Source organism: Macaca fascicularis, chromosome 15, assembly GCF_037993035.2.
Source record: "Macaca fascicularis isolate 582-1 chromosome 15, T2T-MFA8v1.1".
Classification (NCBI taxonomy): Eukaryota; Metazoa; Chordata; class Mammalia; order Primates; family Cercopithecidae; genus Macaca; species Macaca fascicularis.
This window is the reverse complement of record NC_088389.1, coordinates 43,386,582-43,399,918: the sequence shown is the minus strand read 5'-3', so window position 1 is coordinate 43,399,918 and position 13,337 is coordinate 43,386,582. Positions and strand designations below refer to the sequence as shown.

Sequence of the window (13,337 nt, the reverse complement as noted above, 5' to 3'; positions counted from 1 at the left end):
TATTTTTTTCATGGGCATCCCTGTACCCGTCGCTACCCTACCCTCACCTTTGTGCTAACTGGAAGCATTGACCTAAGATGGTAAATGAGACATCACACAAGGAATTGTGTCCTTCCAGGCTGCAAAGAGAGCTGGAAGGTCAGAGGTCTTTGATTCCATTCCTGGCCATTTTGTCCCTTATGACTGCACAGTATCTCCCAGCCAGGATGAGGATGTTTTCCTTATCTCCTCTAAAGTATCAGTGATCAGCTGCCCCTCCTCTATGCCTGCCTGAGCTTTGGGGGTTTGCAGAGAAGCCTGAAGGTCTACTTTTTGTCCTTGGGAGGGTGTCCCCTTGAGGCAAGTAGATTTGATTGAAAAAAGTGCCAAGTTGACCAAGAATGGTCTGCTGAGACTGCACTGAAATTACTAATATGCTGTCTGCCCCCCACCAAGCCTGGGGCCACCAGCTCTTCCTGATTTGTGCTAACCCCTGGGGCTTTGCAGATCAAAAATAAATTGGGTTATTTGGTCCTTTGGAGGTTACAAGATAGTCTGGAAAAATACCACTTTCATTATGTCTCTGCTTTCTCAAAAATACTCAGTTGTTTCTCATAATACTTTTCTATTCTTGTGGAACAAATTATTCCCAAACCTAGAAGCTTAACATAACAATAAACATTTAGTATTTTACACAGTTTCTGTGGACCGGGAATCTGGGACCAGGTGAGCTGGGTGGCTCTGACCTCAAGAAAGAATAACCTCACACTTCAGCAGAGGAGGCAGATTTGTTAATAAATGTGATAGCTATGACTTATCTTACCAGCTTTGGGGATAGGCATGGTCAGAAAAAATTATTAGGAAACATATTTTGAAAGCAATAAGGCATAAAGAATAATGTAAGGTGGTTATACCCAACCGATCCTAAGAAACAAATAATTTCCAATATGATAGAACCTCCTGTGCATCCCTTTCCTGTCACATCGTCCTCTGTGCCACCTCCTTACTCAATAAGTAGCCAATTACCTGAATGAGCTTTTTATCATTCCCGGTCATTTTACTTATACTTTTACTGCACTGGCAAAAGTGTATCCTTAAGCCATGTAAAGCATTGTTTTGCAGGTTTTTGAACTACATTAAATTATGTCATACTATATATATGACATAATTTTTATGCAATTTGCCTTTTTAAAATTATTATTATTATACTTTAAGTTGTAGGGTACATGTGCATAACGTGCAGGTTTGTTACATATGTATACTTGTGCCATGTTGGTGTGCTGCACCCATCAACTCATCATTTACATCAGGTATAACTCCCAATGCAATCCCTCCCCCCTCCCCCCTCCCCATGATAGGCCCCTGTGTGTGATGTTCCCCTTCCTGAGTCCAAGTGATCTCATTGTTCAGTTCCCACCTATGAGTGAGAACATGCAGTATTTGGTTTTCTGTTCTTGTGATAGTTTGCTAAGAATGATGGTTTCCAGCTGCATCCATGTCCCTACAAAGGACGCAAACTCATCCTTTTTGATGGCTGCATAGTATTCCATGGTGTATATGTGCCACATTTTCTTAATCCAATCTGTCACTGATGGACATTTGGGTTGATTCCAAGTCTTTGCTATTGTGAATAGTGCTGCAATAAACATACGTGTGCATGTGTCTTTATAGCAGCATAATTTATAATCCTTTGGGTATATACCCAGTAATGGGATGGCTGGGTCATATGGTACTTCTAGTTCTAGATCCTTGAGGAATCGCCATACTGTTTTCCATAATGGTTGAACTAGTTTACAATCCCACCAACAGTGTAAAAGTGTTCCTATTTCTCCACATCCTCTCCAGCACCTGTTGTTTCCTGACTTTTTAATGATTGCCATTCTAACTGGTGTGAGATGGTATCTCATTGTGGTTTTGATTTGCATTTCTCTGATGGCCAGTGATGATGAGCATTTTTTTCATGTGTCTGTTGGCTGTATGAATGTCTTCTTTTGAGAAATGTCTGTTCATATCCTTTGCCCACTTTTTGATGGGGTTGTTTGTTTTTTTCTTGTAAATTTGTTTGAGTTCTTTGTAGGTTCTGGATATTAGCCCTTTGTCAGATGAGTAGATTGCAAAAATTTTCTCCCATTCTGTAGGTTGCCTGTTCACTCTGATGGTAGTTTCTTTTGCTGTGCAGAAGCTCTTTAATTTAATGAGATCCCATTTGTCAATTTTGGCTTTTGCTGCCGTTGCTTTTGGTGTTTTAGACATGAAGTCTTTGCCCATGCCTATGTCCTGAATGGTACTACCTAGGTTTTCCTCTAGGATTTTTATCGTATTAGGTCTAACATTTAAGTCTCTAATCCATCTTGAATTAATTTTCATATAAGGAGTAAGGAAAGGATCCAGTTTCAGCTTTCTACTTATGGCTAGCCAATTTTCCCAGCACCATTTATTAAATAGGGAATCCTTTCCCCATTTCTTGTTTCTCTCAGGTTTGTCAAAGATCAGATGGCTGTAGATGTGTGGTATTATTTCTGAGGACTCTGTTCTGTTCCATTGGTCTATATCTCTGTTTTGGTACCAGTACCATGCTGTTTTGGTTACTGTAGCCTTGTAGTATAGTTTGAAGTCAGGTAGCGTGATGCCTCCAGCTTTGTTCTTTTGACTTAGGATTGTCTTGGAGATGCGGACTCTTTTTTGGTTCCATATGAACTTTAAAGCAGTTTTTTCCAATTCTGTGAAGAAACTCATTGGTAGCTTGATGGGGATGGCATTGAATCTATAAATTACCTTGGGCAGTATGGCCATTTTCATGATATTGATTCTTCCTATCCATGAGCATGGTATGTTCTTCCATTTGTTTGTGTCCTCTTTGATTTCACTGAGCAGTGGTTTGTAGTTCTCCTTGAAGAGGTCCTTTACATCCCTTGTAAGTTGGATTCCTAGGTATTTGATTCTCTTTGAAGCAATTGTGAATGGAAGTTCATTCCTGATTTGGCTCTCTGTTTGTCTGTTACTGGTGTATAAGAATGCTTGTGATTTTTGCACATTAATTTTGTATCCTGAGACTTTGCTGAAGTTGCTTATCAGCTGAAGGAGATTTTGGGCTGAGACAATGGGGTTTTCTAAATATACAATCATGTCATCTGCAAACAGGGACAGTTTGACTTCTTCTTTTCCTAACTGAATACCCTTGATTTCTTTCTCTTGCCTAATTGCCCTAGCCAGAACTTCCAACACTATGTTGAATAGGAGTGGTGAGAGAGGGCATCCCTGTCTTGTGCCAGTTTTCAAAGGGAATGTTTCCAGTTTTTGCCCATTCAGTATGATATTGGCTGTGGGTTTGTCATAAATAGCTGTTATTATTTTGAGGTACGTTCCATCAATACCGAATTTATTAAGAGTTTTTAGCATGAAGGGCTGTTGAATTTTGTCAAAAGCCTTTTCTGCATCTATTGAGATAATCATGTGGTTCTTGTCTTTGGTTCTGTTTATATGCTGGATTATGTTTATTGATTTGTGTATGTTGAACCAGCCTTGCATCCCAGGGATGAAGCCCACTTGATCATGGTGGATAAGCTTTTTGATGTGCTGCTGGATCCGGTTTGCCAGTATTTTATTGAGGATTTTTGCATCGATGTTCATCAGGGATATTGGTCTAAAATTCTCTTTTTTTGTTGTGTCTCTGCCAGGCTTTGGTATCAGGATGATGTTGGCCTCATAAAATGAGTTAGGGAGGATTCCCTGTTTTTCTATTGATTGGAATAGTTTCAGAAGGAATGGTACCAGCTCCTCCTTGTACCTCTGGTAGAATTCAGCTGTGAATCCATCTGGTCCTGGACTTTTTTTGGTTGGTAGGCTATTAATTATTGCCTCAATTTCAGAGCCTTCTATTGGTCTATTCAGGGATTCAACTTCTTCCTGGTTTAGTCTTGGAAGAGTGTAAGTGTCCAGGAAATTATCCATTTCTTCTAGATTTTCCAGTTTATTTGCGTAGAGGTGTTTATAGTATTCTCTGATGGTAGTTTGTATTTCTGTGGGGTCGGTGGTGATATCCCCTTTATCATTTTTAATTGCGTCGATTTGATTCTTCTCTCTTTTCTTCTTTATTAGTCTTGCTAGTGGTCTGTCAATTTTGTTGATCTTTTCAAAAAACCAACTCCTGGATTCATTGATTTTTTTGGAGAGTTTTTTTGTGTCTCTATCTCCTTCGGTTCTGCTCTGATCTTAGTTATTTCTAGCCTTCTGCTAGCTTTCGAATGTGTTTGCTCTTGCTTCTCTAGTTCTTTTAATTGTGATGTTAGAGTGTCAATTTTAGATCTTTCCTGCTTTCTCTTGTGGGCATTTAGTGCTATAAATTTCCCTCTACACACTGCTTTAAATGTGTCCCAGAGATTCTGGTATGTTGTATCTTTGTTCTCATTGGTTTCAAAGAACATCTTTATTTCTGCCTTCATTTCGTTATGTACCCAGTAGTCATTCAGGAGCAGGTTGTTCAGTTTCCATGTAGTTGAGCGGTTTTGATTGAGTTTCTTAGTCCTGAGTTCTAGTTTGATTGCACTGTGGTCTGAGAGACAGTTTGTTATAATTTCTGTTCTTGTACATTTGCTGAGGAGTGCTTTACTTCCAATTACGTGGTCGATTTTGGAGTAAGTACGATGTGGTGCTGAGAAGAATGTATATTCTGTTGATTTGGGGTGGAGAGTTCTATAGATGTCTATTAGGTCTGCTTGCTGCAGAGATGAGTTCAATTCCTGGATATCCTTGTTAACTTTCTGTCTTGTTGATCTGTCTAATGTTGACAGTGGAGTGTTGAAGTCTCCCATTATTATTGTATGGGAGTCTAAGTCTCTTTGTAAGTCTTTAAGGACTTGCTTTATGAATCTGGGTGCTCCTGTATTGGGTGCATATATATTTAGGATAGTTAGTTCTTCCTGTTGAATTGATCCCTTTACCATTATGTAATGGCCTTCTTTGTCTCTTTTGATCTTTGATGGTTTAATGTCTGTTTTATCAGAGACTAGTATTGCAACCCCCGCTTTTTTTTGTTCTCCATTTGCTTGGTAAATCTTCCTCCATCCCTTTATTTTGAGCCTATGTATGTCTCTGCGTGTGAGATGGGTCTCCTGAATACAGCAGACTGATGGGTCTTGACTCTTGATCCAGTTTGCCAGTCTGTGTCTTTTAATTGGAGCATTTAGTCCATTTACATTTAAGGTTAATATTGTTATGTGTGAACTTGATCCTGCCATTATGATATTAACTGGTTATTTTGCTCATTAGTTGATGCAGTTTCTTCCTAGCCTCGATGGTCTTTACATTTTGGCATGTTTTTGCAATGGCTGGTACTGGTTGTTCCTTTCCAACTTGAGTGCTTCCTTCAGGGTCTCTTGTAAGGCAGGCCTAGTGGTGACAAAATCTCTAAGCATTTGCTTATCTGTAAAGGATTTTATTTCTCCTTCACTTATGAAACTTAGTTTGGTTGGATATGAAATTCTGGGTTTAAAATTCTTTTCTTTAAGAATGTTGAATATTGGCCCCCACTCTCTTCTGGCTTGGAGAGTTTCTGCCGAGAGATCTGCTGTTAGTCTGATGGGCTTCCCTTTGTGGGTAACCCGACCTTTCTCTCTGGCTGCCCTTAAGATTTTTTCCTTCATTTCAACTTTGGTGAATCTGGCAATTATGTGTCTTGGAGTTGCTCTTCTCGAGGAGTATCTTTGTGGCATTCTCTGTATTTCCTGAATTTGAATGTTGGCCTGCCCTACTAGGTTGGGGAAGTTCTCCTGGATGATATCCTGAAGAGTGTTTTCCAACTTGGTTCCATTTTCCCCCTCACTTTCAGGCACCCCAATCAGACGTAGATTTGGTCTTTTTACATAATCCCATACTTCTTGCAGGCTTTGTTCATTTCTTTTTCTTCTTTTTTCTTTTGGTTTCTCTTCTCGCTTCATTTCATTCATTTGATCCTCAATCGCAGATACTCTTTCTTCCAGTTGATCGAGTCAGTTACTGAAGCTTGTGCATTTGTCACGTATTTCTCGTGTCATGGTTTTCATCTCTTTCATTTCGTTTATGACCTTCTCTGCATTAATTACTCTAGCCATCAATTCTTCCACTTTTTTTTCAAGATTTTTAGTTTCTTTGCGCTGGTACGTAATTCCTCCTTTAGCTCTGAGAAATTTGATGGACTGAAGCCTTCTTCTCTCATCTCGTCAAAGTCATTCTCCGTCCAGCTTTGATCCGTTGCTGGCGATGAGCTGCGCTCCTTTGCCGGGGGAGATGCGCTCTTATTTTTTGAATTTCCAGCTTTTCTGCCCTGCTTTTCCCCCATCTTTGTGGTTTTATCTGCCTCTGGTCTTTGATGATGGTGATGTACTGATGGGGTTTTGGTGTAGGTGTCCTTCCTGTTTGATAGTTTTCCTTCTAACAGTCAGGACCCTCAGCTGTAGGTCTGTTGGAGATTGCTTGAGGTCCACTCCAGACCCTGTTTGCCTGGGTATCAGCAGCAGAGGCTGCAGAAGATAGAATATTTCTGAACAGCGAGTGTACCTGTCTGATTCTTGCTTTGGAAGCTTCCTCTCAGGGGTGTACTCCACCCTGTGAGGTGTGGGGTGTCAGACTGCCCCTAGTGGGGGATGTCTCCCAGTTAGGCTACTCAGGGGTCAGGGACCCACTTGAGCAGGGAGTCTGTCCCTTCTCAGATCTCAACCTCCGTGTTGGGAGATCCGCTGCTCTCTTCAAAGCTGTCAGACAGAGTCGTTTGCGTCTGCAGAGGTTTCGGCTGTGTTTGTTATTGCCCTGTCCCCAGAGGTGGAGTCTACAGAGACAGGCAGGTTTCCTTGAGCTGCTGTGAGCTCCACCCAGTTCGAGCTTCCCAGCAGCTTTGTTTACCTACTTAAGCCTCAGCAATGGCGGGTGCCCCTCCCCCAGCCTCGCTGCTGCCTTGCCGGTAGATCACAGACTGCTGTGCTAGCAATGAGGGAGGCTCCGTGGGTGTGGGACCCTCCCGGCCAGGTGTGGGATATGATCTCCTGGTGTGCCTGTTTGCTTAAAGCGCAGTATTGGGGTGGGAGTTACCCGATTTTCCAGGTGTTGTGTGTCTCAGTTCCCCTGGCTAGGAAAAGGGATTCCCTTCCCCCTTGCGCTTCCCAGGTGAGGCAATGCCTCGCCCTGCTTCAGCTCTCGCTGGTCGGGCTGCAGCAGCTGACCAGCACCGATCGTCCGGCACTCCCCAGTGAGATGAACCCAGTACCTCAGTTGAAAATGCAGAAATCATCGGTCTTCTGTGTCGCTCGCGCTGGGAGTTGGAGACTGGAGCTGTTCCTATTCGGCCATCTTGCTCCCATCTCGCAATTTGCCTTTTTAAATCTACTATGATGTTTTACATATGAGTATCCTTGTTTATCCATTTTTTATGCTATATAGTATTTCACTATGTGGAAATATCATAATTTATCAATTCATTCTCTTGTTGACAGATACTTGGTTTACTTATCATTTCTTTCAAATTAATTGCATTTGCTTATCATTTCCTTCAAATTAATTGCAGAAGCACTCCCTGTCCCAATTAGCAGGAAGTTTCCATCTCATCCGTGAGGATCCAACTTCCCACTTCCCCCCTCCCCCCATCCTCCACCAAGATGTCCAGGAGTCTCAGGGACTTTCCTAGGTTGAAGAGATCAGTTCTGCTCAAGAGTTGAAGCAGTCTATGGCTGCTCTTGTTTCTGGATAGTAACATTGTATCACTGCTCATAATTTGCTCTACAAGGTCCTTTGCATCCTTATTCCCTGACATGGTGTCTCTGTTAGAAGAAGAGCTGAGTTTTCTGAGTGTGAATCAAAGAGCAGTAACCCAGAGTCTGAGTGTAGGGCACTGCTGATCCCGTGCAGGGCACAGTTATTAAGGGGTTGTTCCAGTAGGGCACAGAGACAGAAATTCCTTGACCAGTGCCCCATCAGTGTGGAGAACACTGCTCCAGTCAAACCCATCAGAAACTGATCAATAACTGTTCGAACCCTGTGAGATTAGAATGCTGTTGCTGAGGTCTGTAGAAGGACTGCCTTTGGTGGGTCTGTGGGAGGAGTTTTATTTTATTTATATATTTATTTATTTATTTATTTTTGAGATGGAGTTTCATTCTCGTTGCCCAGGCTGGAGTACAATGGTGCAATCTCGGCTCACTGCAACCTGGGAGGACCTTTATTTTTCAATAACATTTTCTTTGTACTTTAGTTTCCTCATCTGTAAAGAGCATTACCCCATGTGATGAAGAAAACTATTGTTACTGATGGTTTAGCTAGAAGCAACCTCAGCTAGTATGCGCTCCCTCCTCCTTCCCCCGGGAAGTAATTCTTTTTTTTTTTTTTTTTTTTTTTTTTTAGATGGAGTCTCTTGCTCTGTCGCCCAGGCTGGAGTGCAGTGGCGCGATCTCGGCTCACTGCAAGCTCCGCCTGCCAGGTTCACACCATTCTCCTGCCTCAGCCTCCCGTGTAGCTGGGACTACAGGTACCCACCACCACGCCCAGCTAATTTTTTTTGTATTTTTTAGTAGAGATGGGTTTTCACTGTGTTATCCAGGATGGTCTCGATCTCCTGACCTCATGATCCACCTGCCTTGGCCTCCCAAAGTGCTGGGATTACAGGCGTGAGCCACCGCGCCCGGCCCCCTGGGCAGTAATTCTTGCTGGGTTTCCCTGACAGGTGACTGCTCAGCCCAGATGTCTCCAATGGAAGGCACGGCCAAAACACTGCTCTTGGAACAAGAAGTGGAGCTTCAGGTTCTCCATCTGTAAGTTCAGGGAAAACTACCTCTGTCTCCCCACAGAACGGTTTCAAAGGTGAAATGAGACAATGAACTTGAAAGTGCTTGAGAAGGTGGAGTGGGTAGAGTGGGGGTGAGGCTCTCATTATCTTTGGAGGTAGCACATCCTGTTGTTGGACAACTCTGATTTTACAAACATTTGAGTCAGGCCCTGATGTCCACAGCCCTCTGAAGCTCTGCTTGGAAGACTCTGCATAGCCTTTTGGGAATTTGAAGACTCTCAGCATGTTCAGAATATCCCCCCTGAATCTTCTCTTTTCTGGAACAAACTTCCCTAGTTCCTTAAAATGTGACTTTATGATCTACAATTTCCATAAAACAGAAGAAGGTTGTGGAACATAAACTGCTTACAAAAGTATAAAATGTTACATAATTCTAAGGTGATACCATTGTGATCATTATTATTGTCACAATGGTGAAAATGACAACCTCCCCTATTGGGAGCAGAGGTAGCTGATGACTTCCATGTCCCTAAATCCAGGGAACACCTTTCAGTCCTCTGGTTTCACTTATTTGTTTTAAGATAAGGTCTTGCTCTATTGCCCAGGTTAGAGTGCAGTGATGTGATCACAGCTCACCACAGCCTCAACTTCCCCAGACTCAGGTGATCCTCCTGCCCCAGCCTCCTGAGTAGCTGGGACTACAGGCATGTGTCCCCACACCTGGCTAATATTTGTATTTTTTAATTTTCTTTGAAGAGATGGGGTTTCACCATGTTGCCCAGGATTGGTCTTGAACTCCTGGGCTCAAGTGATCCTCCCTCTTTGGCCTTCTGAAGTGCTGGGATTACAGGCATGAGCCACTGCGCCCATCTTGGTCACATTTCTTAACACCTGCTCTTCTCATGGCTCTTTTAACATGCCTGGGTTTCTTGCCATCTCACTGGCAGCTCCTTCTGAGCATCCTTTGCTGTCTCTTCTTTTTCAGATCAGCCCTTAAATGTTGTGGTTTTCAGAGTTATATCCTGGGCCCTCTATTCTCCCTCCTCACACCATCCCAGGAAGCTCACTTTAGCTCATCCATTCCAGTGGCTTCAATTACCATTCATAGGCTGCTGACTTCCAAAGTCATCCAGTCCACATTTCTCCCCTGGGTGCAAGGGCTAGAGCTCCAACTGCCTGCTAAACACCTCAATTGGGATGTCTTATGGGCACTCCCCATCCACCTCCCTCAACCCCCAAACCTCCCCTTTCTGCTACATCCTGTATCACAGTGAAAGTCCCCACCATTTGCCCAGTGGCCCAAGCCAGAAACCTGGGAATCATTCTGGACCTTTTCCTTGCCTTCTATCCCACGTGTAAAAAAGCACCGAGTCCTGTCAACACCATCTGTTTCTCTATTCCCATTGCCAGAACCTCTGTGTAGGATGTCAACAGGTCATCTGCTGCCATAGTCCCTTATCTGGTTTCTCTGCCTCCAATATTGCCCATGTCTGAATCAGTTTCTACACTCCAGCCAAAAAGACCTTTCTAAAGTGTGATCAGATCATGGGGATTTCTGGCTAGATAGTTTTCTCCATTCTCGCTACCCTTCTTCCTGCCCCCACCACCAAAACTTGAATTCTGGAGGGACATGGAAGGAAAGGGAAGCGTGGAGGTGCTGAAGAAATAGCACAAAACCTGTGGGAAAACTCTGGGGTGCTGCAGGGGAAGGAATCTTGCCTCAGAAGGAAATGTGAGCCAGAGACAGACGGGCACGGGGAGCCTCACCAGGGGACAGGCGTGACTCCTATTCTTTCCTCTCTCCCATGCATTGCTTCAGGGCATCAGTGCCTGCCTGGCATAACTGTGACATGGAAAAGTATGAGAGCACCTTGGATTGTCACTGCAGTTGAAACCAAGAACAAGCAATGCAAGACTGTTATGGGTGCATTGTATCCCCAGTTTGCATGTTGACATCCTAACCACTAGAACCTCAGAATGGGACTGTATTTGGAGACAAGGTCTTTACACAGGTAATTAAATTAAAAAAGGTCATTAAGTTGGTCCCTTTTTTACAATGTGACTGTTATCTGTATAAGAAGAGGAGATTAGGACACATATACATACAGAGACAAGACATTGTAAAGACACAGGGGGAAGACAGCCATCCACAAGCCAAACACATCACAAGAATTGTGAGAAAATAAATTTTTACTGTTGTTGGATGACTCTGATTTTACAATCATCTGAGCCTTCAGAATTGTGAGAAAATAAATTTCTACTCTTTAAGACATCCAGTCTGGTGTGTGTGTGTTTCTTTTTTAATGGCAGCCTAGCAAACTAGTATAAAAGTGTGTGAGGATTAAAAGGGGAGGCAGGCTGGCTGTGGTGGCTCACACCTGTAATCCCAGCACTTTTTTTTTTAAAGACAGAGGCTTGCTCTATTACCAGACTGGAGTGCAGTGGCCTGATCTCAGCTCACTGCCACCCCTGCCTCCTGGGTTCACGCGATTCTCCTGCCTCAGCCTCCCGTCTAGCTGGGACTACAGGCGTGCACCACCATGCCCGACTGATTTTTGTATTTTTAGTAGATATGGGGTTTCACCATGTTGGCCAGGATGGTCTGGATCTCTTGACTTAGTGATCTGCCCGCCTCGGCCTCCCAAAGTACTGGGATTATAGGCGTGAGCCACTGCGCCTGTCCATAATCCTAGCACTTTGGGAGGCCTAGGTAGGTGCATCACTAGAGGCCAGGAGTTTGAGACCAGCCTGGCCAACATGGCAAAAGCCTGTCTTTACAAAAAATACAAAAGTCAGCTGGGCGTGGTGGCACATGCCCGTAGTCCCAGCTACTCGGGAGGCTAAGGCAGAGAATTGCTTGAACCTGGGAAGCGGAGGTTGCAGTGAGCTGAGATCGCGCCATTGCACTCCAGCCTGGGTGATGGAGGGAAACTCTATCTCAAAAAAGGAAGGGGCAAAACTAACATTATTTTTAAGTGCTGTAATAATCTGCATAGAAAGCCAACTGAATCAGCAGACTCTCTTTTATAACCGATAAGAGGATTCAACAAGATTTCCAGATACAAGATCAACTACTAAAAACCAATAGTTGTGTCCATAGCAGCAAATACAGAACTAACCATCAAACATAAGAAAATAAAATGCCACTCACAGTAGCAAGAGAAACTAAATATACCTAGCCATTAATATATCAAGGAGTAAAGAAGTTCTCTATGGAAGAAAAATTTAAATTCAATCAAAGGACATAAAAGGAATTTTTGAGTAAGTGAAGAGGCATTTCATGTTTGTGATAGAATAACAGAACATTGTAAAAATGTCAATTTTTTTCAAAGTAATCTATAAATTTGATATGATTGAATTAGCATTCCAGATGGCTACGTTGATAAACCTGATAAATATTCTAAAATTAATAAATATAAAGGTCCACAAATGATTGAGCCAGCTTTTAAAAAGAGGAGGGACTTGTCTTCTAGATATTAAGATATATTACAAGGTCACAGTAATAGAAGAATTATGTGGTTCTGATGGAAGGACAGGAAAAGAGATTGAATAGACAAGATAGCTCAGAGACAGACCACACATACGTGGGAACTTGAGTGATAATATGGTATCACACATTAATAGGAAAGGTGTCACTGACTTGTAGATGGCTTTGAAAAACTGGGTGACTATGTCGATCAAATTATACCTAGAAACCTACTTTATCCGGAATATAAAAGTAGAGCATAGATAAATTAAAGACTTAAAGGTTAAACAATTAAGCTGATAAAAAAAAAAAAAAACCATTATAGGGCCTAGTGTGGTGGCTCATGCCTGTAATCCCAGCGCTTTGGGGGACCGAGGCAGGCAGATCACTTGAGGTGAGGAGTTTGAGACCAGACATTATAGGGAAATATTTTTATAACCCAGGAATGATAAGGTCTTCTCAAATAATACCTCCCAAACACAAAGCATGACATAAAAATGGATTGTATTAAAAGTTATGGATTTCTAATCAATGGAATTAGATAATCATAACCCAATAGGATGAACCACTGGTTATAGACCAGTGGTTCTCAGCTGGGATCAATTGTGTTCCCCACCCCTCAGGATATTTGGCAATGTCTGGAGATATTTTTGGTTGTCACAACTGGGTAGGGGGTGCCACTGGCAAATCTGTCAGGTAGAGGCCAGAAATGCTGCTAAACATCCTCCAGTGTACAGGATACCTCACAACTAGTAATTATCTGGCCAAATATTAATAGTGTTGAGATTGATAAACCTTGCTATAGATGCATGCCATGTGTAGACTCCACGTTTAAAATCCACATGTAACCTAATCCTAGACTACACAAAAAAATCCTATAAATTGTTCAGAAAAAGGTGGGAAACCCGAAAGAAAAGTAGTCAAAGTATACAAATAAGCAATTCACAGAAGGGGAAACACAAATAGCTCATAAATATATGAAGAGACGCCCAAACCCAATAATTAGATACACATGAACACAACAGTGAATTACTTTACATTCAATAGCCTGGCAAAAACGAGAAAGTTGGATAATGTCAAATGTTGGCAGGGATGGAAAGGAACTGGGAACCCCTGTATACTACTGTTGGGGATGTAGACCAA

General features: G+C 42.5%; 1 long non-coding RNA gene across 1 annotated transcript; it reads left to right on the top strand.

Moving 5' to 3' along the window:
* The first annotated feature begins 8,345 nt into the window (after positions 1-8,345).
* Positions 8,346-11,004, top strand: LOC135967547 (uncharacterized). Its single transcript, XR_010581722.2, has 3 exons — positions 8,346-8,470; positions 8,666-8,753; positions 10,548-11,004. It is a non-coding gene; the product is annotated as an uncharacterized lncRNA (long non-coding RNA).
* The last annotated feature ends 2,333 nt before the right edge of the window (positions 11,005-13,337 follow it).